The sequence below is a fragment of the Procambarus clarkii genome, chromosome 25 (assembly GCF_040958095.1).
Source record: "Procambarus clarkii isolate CNS0578487 chromosome 25, FALCON_Pclarkii_2.0, whole genome shotgun sequence".
NCBI classification, from domain to species: Eukaryota; Metazoa; Arthropoda; class Malacostraca; order Decapoda; family Cambaridae; genus Procambarus; species Procambarus clarkii.
In genome coordinates, this window is record NC_091174.1 from 37591544 (window position 1) to 37597543 (window position 6000).

Sequence of the window (6000 nt, forward strand, 5' to 3'; positions counted from 1 at the left end):
GAGAGAGAGAGAGAGAGAGAGAGAGAGAGAGAGAGAGAGAGAGAGAGAGAGATAGAGAGAGAGAGAGAGAGAGAGAGAGAGAGAGAGAGAGAGAGAGAGAGAGAGAGAGAGAGAGAGAGAGAGAGAGAGAGAGAGAGAGAGAGAGAGCGAGAGAGCGAGAGAGAGAGAGAGAGAGAGAGAGAGAGAGAGAGAGAGAGAGAGAGAGAGAGAGAGAGAGAGAGAGAGAGAGAGAGAGAGATAGAGAGAGAGAGAGAGAGAGAGAGAGAGAGAGAGAGAGAGAGAGAGAGAGAGAGAGAGAGAGAGAGAGATAGAGAGAGAGAGAGAGAGAGCGAGCGAGCGAGCGAGAGATAGAGAGAGAGAGAGATAGAGAGAGAGAGAGAGAGAGAGAGAGAGAGAGAGAGAGAGAGAGAGAGAGAGAGAGAGAGAGAGAGAGAGAGAGAGAGAGAGAGAGAGAGAGAGAGCGAGCGAGCGAGCGAGAGAGAGAGAGAGAGAGAAAGAGAGAGAGAGAGAGAGAGAGAGAGAGAGAGAGAGAGAGCGAGAGAGAGAGAGAGAGATAGAGAGAGAGAGAGAGAGAGAGAGCGAGCGAGCGAGCGAGCGAGAGAGAGAGATAGAGAGAGCGAGCGAGCGAGCGAGAGAGAGAGAGAGAGAGAGAGAGAGAGAGAGAGAGAGAGAGAGAGAGAGAGAGAGAGAGAGAGAGAGAGAGAGAGAGAGAGAGAGAGAGAGAGATAGAGAGAGAGAGAGAGAGAGAGAGAGAGAGAGAGAGAGAGAGAGAGAGAGAGAGAGAGAGAGAGAGAGAGAGAGAGAGAGAGAGAGAGAGAGAGAGACTAAATTAGCCGTCTTCCATATTTCTAGTAGGTCTCCATCTCTAATGACCAACCATAAATCATGGAGAGTGACAAGCAAAGTGCTCTTTCAATATGCATGGTGAGATTCCGTCTAGACCAACAGCCTTTCTCACGTCCATATCCAACAGATTCCTCCTACCCCATCTCTGGCAATTTCGAACCCTTCCTCGGCCGCCTGGTTTACTGCCACCTCTTCTAGCTCAAGGACATCACCTCGTTCTATTGTGAAGACCTCCTGGAAGCTCTTGTTGAGTTCTTCACACATCTCCTTATCATTCTCTGTTTACCTGTCCTCACCTGTTCTAAGTTTCATCACCTGTTCTTCCACAGTTGTTTTCCTTCTGATGAGACTGTGGAGCACGTTTGGTTCGGTCTTAGCTTTATTTGCTATATCATTTTAATATTTTCTCTCTGCTTCTCTTCTCATACTGATATACTCGTTCCTCTCTCTCTGATATCTGTCTGCTTTTTGGTGTTTTGTTATTTTGGAATTTTCTCCACGCTTATTTCTTCAGTTCCTTTGCCTACATACATATATGGGGTCTCCCCTACCCTTGTTGGATGGGTATGGGGTCCACTATATTAAACAACTGATTCTTCTTTTGCTTCTCATTTTTTTTCCTTTTGGGCCAGGATAAACATGTTTACTGGCTCCTGACACTTTTGGGTGACATAGTTCATCATGTCTTGTACGGTCTTAGTTCTGAGTTATGTTTCCCATGGTATTTCTCTTAGGAATTGTCTCTTCTCATAATTTCCCTTTCGGTATGTTAGTCCCTTATTTTCTAGTTCATTTTTGGTGGAGATTACTCGTAGCTCTATCAGGTACTCAATTATCAGTTCACTGTGATCACTCATTCCTAAGGGGGCTTCGTGGTTAACTTCCCTTATATCCGACCCAATCAGGGTGAATGTCAGATCAAACATTGATTCAAGGTTCAAGGTTCATCTTCATCTCTCATTCTTGTCAGTTCCTTGATGTGTTGGCTTAGGAAGTTTCTTGTTGCCACGTCCACCAGCTTAGCTCTCCATGTGTCTGGTCCTCCATGTGGGTCTCTGTTCTCGCAATCTATCTTCCCATGGTTGAAGTCTCCCTTAATTTGCAGTCTAGATTTGTTCCTACTAGCGACAGAAGCTGCTCTTTATTATTTTAATGGTAGCCATGTTGTTTCTATCATATTTCTGTCTGGGTCTTGTCATTTGGTGGGTGATTATATATGCTACTACTATAAGTTTTGTCCTCAAATTTTTATGGTACCTGTTATATAGTCACTGAAACCTTCACAGCCCTGGATAACCATCTTCTCAAAACTTCAGTCTTTTCTTATCAGCAGTGCCACTCCACCTCCACTTCCTCCTTCCCTCTCTTTCCTTATTACATAGTATATGTGTATTCCTTACCTATATGTGTGTGTGTGGGTGTGTGTGTACTCATCTTGATGTATTCACTTAGATATGCTTACAGGGTCGAGCTAGGCTCCAAGCCCTGCCTTCCAAACTTTTAGATTATTGCAATGACGCTTCTATTTGCATTTGTCTTCTTCGTATTTGCATTTAAAATTTTGAAGAGCATTAGCTTCAATGACTTCTACATCTAACATATTCCATTTATTGACAGTTTTAACACTGAAAATTTTGTTCCAAATGTCTCTGTGACTGATTTCCGTCTCTAGTTTCCATTTATGTATGACCTCTAGTTCTGCGATTCCTAGCTTAGAAAGTAGACAATAGTGCCTTGTCTACTTTGTCAATTTCTCTTAGAATCGTATACGTTGTGATTCCCCCCCCCCCCCCGCCTTGTGTGTATCCAGTGTGGATAAAAGTACAGTTTAGTCAGTCTTTCTTCGTAGGTCAATCCTAACAGCTCAGAAAAAGTGTCTTGTTGCATATTTTTGGACATTTTCTAATTTCTTTTTGTCAGTTTTCAGGTAATGGTTCCATGCTGGGGATTCATATTTATGACTGGGTCTCACCTTCGCTGTATATAAGGGGCAGGGAAGTTCCTTTGAAAGTTTTTCAAAACTCAAGCCTTTTCTTATCAACAAAGTTACACCACCTCCTCCTCTTCCTTCTCTCTCTTTCCTCACTACATAGTAATCCTGTGGAAACACTGCATTTGTTATACTTTTTGTTAGCTTCGTTTCTGTGAGTGTTATTATGTCTCGGTTTTCTTCTAGTGCCCATTGTCCAAGTTTACGTGTTTTATTCATAATCCCATCTATGTTAGTGTTCATTGCCTTGAAGCTCACTTTCTTCTGTTCATTCTCTTGTCCCCTTCGTGGTGAGTGTTCTGCTGATAGAGGAAGCTGTTCAATAGGTGTGAAGATCTGTGAGATTTTCAGACCTATTCCTCCAGGGCCAAGGAATAAAATGCCCAGGTCTCTCTAGAGACCACTATGGTCTCTAGAGAGTGGAATGAGCTGCTTACTGCACTTAGCGTGCTTAGTTTAGCTAAGCACGCCCTTCCTCGGGAGACTCATCTAGACTTTCAGTTTAAAGTTGACGGATGTAATACTAGAATATCACGACAGGATAAAGAATATAAAGAAATATTCATTTCCAAAAAATAATTTTTTCACAGTGGACCCCATACTCATCCTACATGTGGTAATGTACCCCTAATACTCATCCTGTAGATGATAGTCGACCACACATCCATCCTATGGGCGGAAGTGGACCGCCATACCCAACCTGTGGTTGGTAGTGGATCCCATACCCATTCCGTAGGTGGTAGTGAGCCCCAGACCAATCCAATGGATGGTAGTGAACCCCATAACCATCCTGTGGATAGGTAGTGGACCCCATCCCAATCCTCTAGATCTGGGTGAACCCCATTCCCATCCTGTAGGCAGTAGTGAACCCCATACCCATCCTGTAGATGGTAGATGACAATATACCCATTCTGTGGGTGGTAGCAGACCTCATACCAATCCTGTGGGTGGTAGTGGACCCCTTACTCATTATGTGGGCAATAGTGGACCCCACACCAATCTTGTGGGCATTAATGGATCCCATACCCATCCAACAGGTGGCAGTGGACCCAATACCCACCTTTACCTTGAATTTACCTTGGAGTTGTTCTGGGGCTTAGCGTCCCCAAGGACCGGTCGTCGACCAGGCCTCCTCGTTGCTGGACTGGTCAACCAGGCTGTTTGACGCAGCTGCTCACAGCCTGACGTATAAATCACAGCCTGGGCTATCAGGTATCCTTTGGAGGTGCTTATCCAGTTCTCTCTTGAACACTGTGAGGAGTCGGCCAGTTATGCCCCTTATGTGTCAACCCGTTCTCGCAAATTTAATAAGTCAATATTGACTTATTAAATATGTGCATAGGTGACATACTTAACATAATAGTTTCCCTTGAAAAGCTTCATAGAAAACACCGACCTTACCTAACCTTCTTAGTATGTTAAGATAAGCATCTTATTGCTTCGTAATTACAATTATTACCTAACCTATACCTATAATAGGTTAAGTAACAATTGTAATTACGAAGCTATAAGATGCTTATTTTAACATACTAAGTAGGTTAGGTAAGGTCGGTGTTTTCTATGAAGCTTTTCAAGGAAACTATTATGTTTAGTATGTCACCTATGCACGCAACTAATAAATCAATATTGACTTATTAAATTTGCGAGAACGGGTTGTATGTGTAGTGAAAGCGTGTTGAACGGTCTCGGGCCTCTGATGTTGATAGAGTTCTCTCTCATAGTACCTGTTGCACCTCTGATTTTTAAAGGGGGATATTCTGCATATCCTGCCATGCATTTTGGTTTCATGTGGTGTGAGGAGCGTGACGGCTCGATGCGGCATGGTGAGTGTCTTAACTCGATGAGGCCAAGAGTCTGGGATCTCGAAGGGGAACGAGAGCGTGAGAGCTCGAGGCGTCCGAGAGCGTGAGAGCTCGATGGGGGAACGAGAGATTGAGAGCTCGACGAGGTCGGAGTCTACTGTCTGCTCTGTGTCGAAGCTGGAGCGTCGTGGGGTCAGTTAAAACTGCATACGCCGCGTGCTACATTCTTGAGATGGACGGTGTGGTAACTCCTAAGCGTACTGAGGTTAACTTGGACTACATCTCATCTCATATGTGTGAGGGATCTAGATCCCTCAGCTAGTTTTCCTAATTTCTAGATTAGGCTAGTCACTCTAGAAACTGAAGCTTTCAAAATAACATATGCTTGTTGGGTGTTGAATGAAAGCTTGTGTTACGAACTATCATTTGAGAGTAGTTAGAAGTCTGTGATTGCTCTCTAGAGAGAATTACAGAGATTTTCCTGTTTCTGTGAAGTAGGATGTGAGTTACTTGGACTAAAACCGTTAGAGGTGGGGGGTGAGTGGGGTGAAGCTGCCTCTCCCCCCCCCCCCACATGGGAGACATCACGCCACTGTCATAGGCCTCACCCTCCTTGTGACGTCACAGGACGCCCGAGGGTGACGGAGAGAGGTGATTGGTTTGGGGCATGTGTGCTCCAAGCCTAGTTTTGGCGCGAAGAGCTATGATTGGGTCCGGCACGAGGAGCTGTGCCGGCTTCAAGCTGATTGGTCTAGGCATTGTAGGGAGAAGGTATGAGCATCTTGAGTTTTTCCCGCCCGCCAGGGAGGCAGTTTGAATTGGGCGGCCAGGGAAGGAAGAGGTGTTTGGTGGAGGTGGCACGCCAGCCACCTCCACCCCCCTGTTAATCGCTTCTGTCGTCCAAATTACTCGATTGGTGGCACTCCTGCCATCAGGGGTTGTGTCAAGGACCAATTAAGTGAATTGGGGCCAAGGATTTACGGAAGAAACAGTAAAAAGCTAAGAGACAGTTGACTGTGAACCCATGAGGCAGGCTGGCAGAGCCTCATGGTGTAACAGGTGGGTCGAGTATCCTGTCTAGTGGCAATGGACAATTGATGTTGGGCAGTGTAAGTGAGTGTAATATTACAGGCCCATGTTGGATTTTGCATTCCTCCAGGCTGCGTCAGTGTGGGGACGCCGCCGGCCATTGTCACCCCAGTGTAGAACAAGGCAGGTTCTAGCTCAATGGGGATGTAAGTAGCCCCAGCCATGTGAGTACTCCTGTGGGCGGCAGCCTGCCAGCCCGCGGCCACCCGTGGCCACCCCGGCCACCCGCGCGCCGACCACCCACCCAGGCCACCCCGCCCGCCAGCTCAGCCG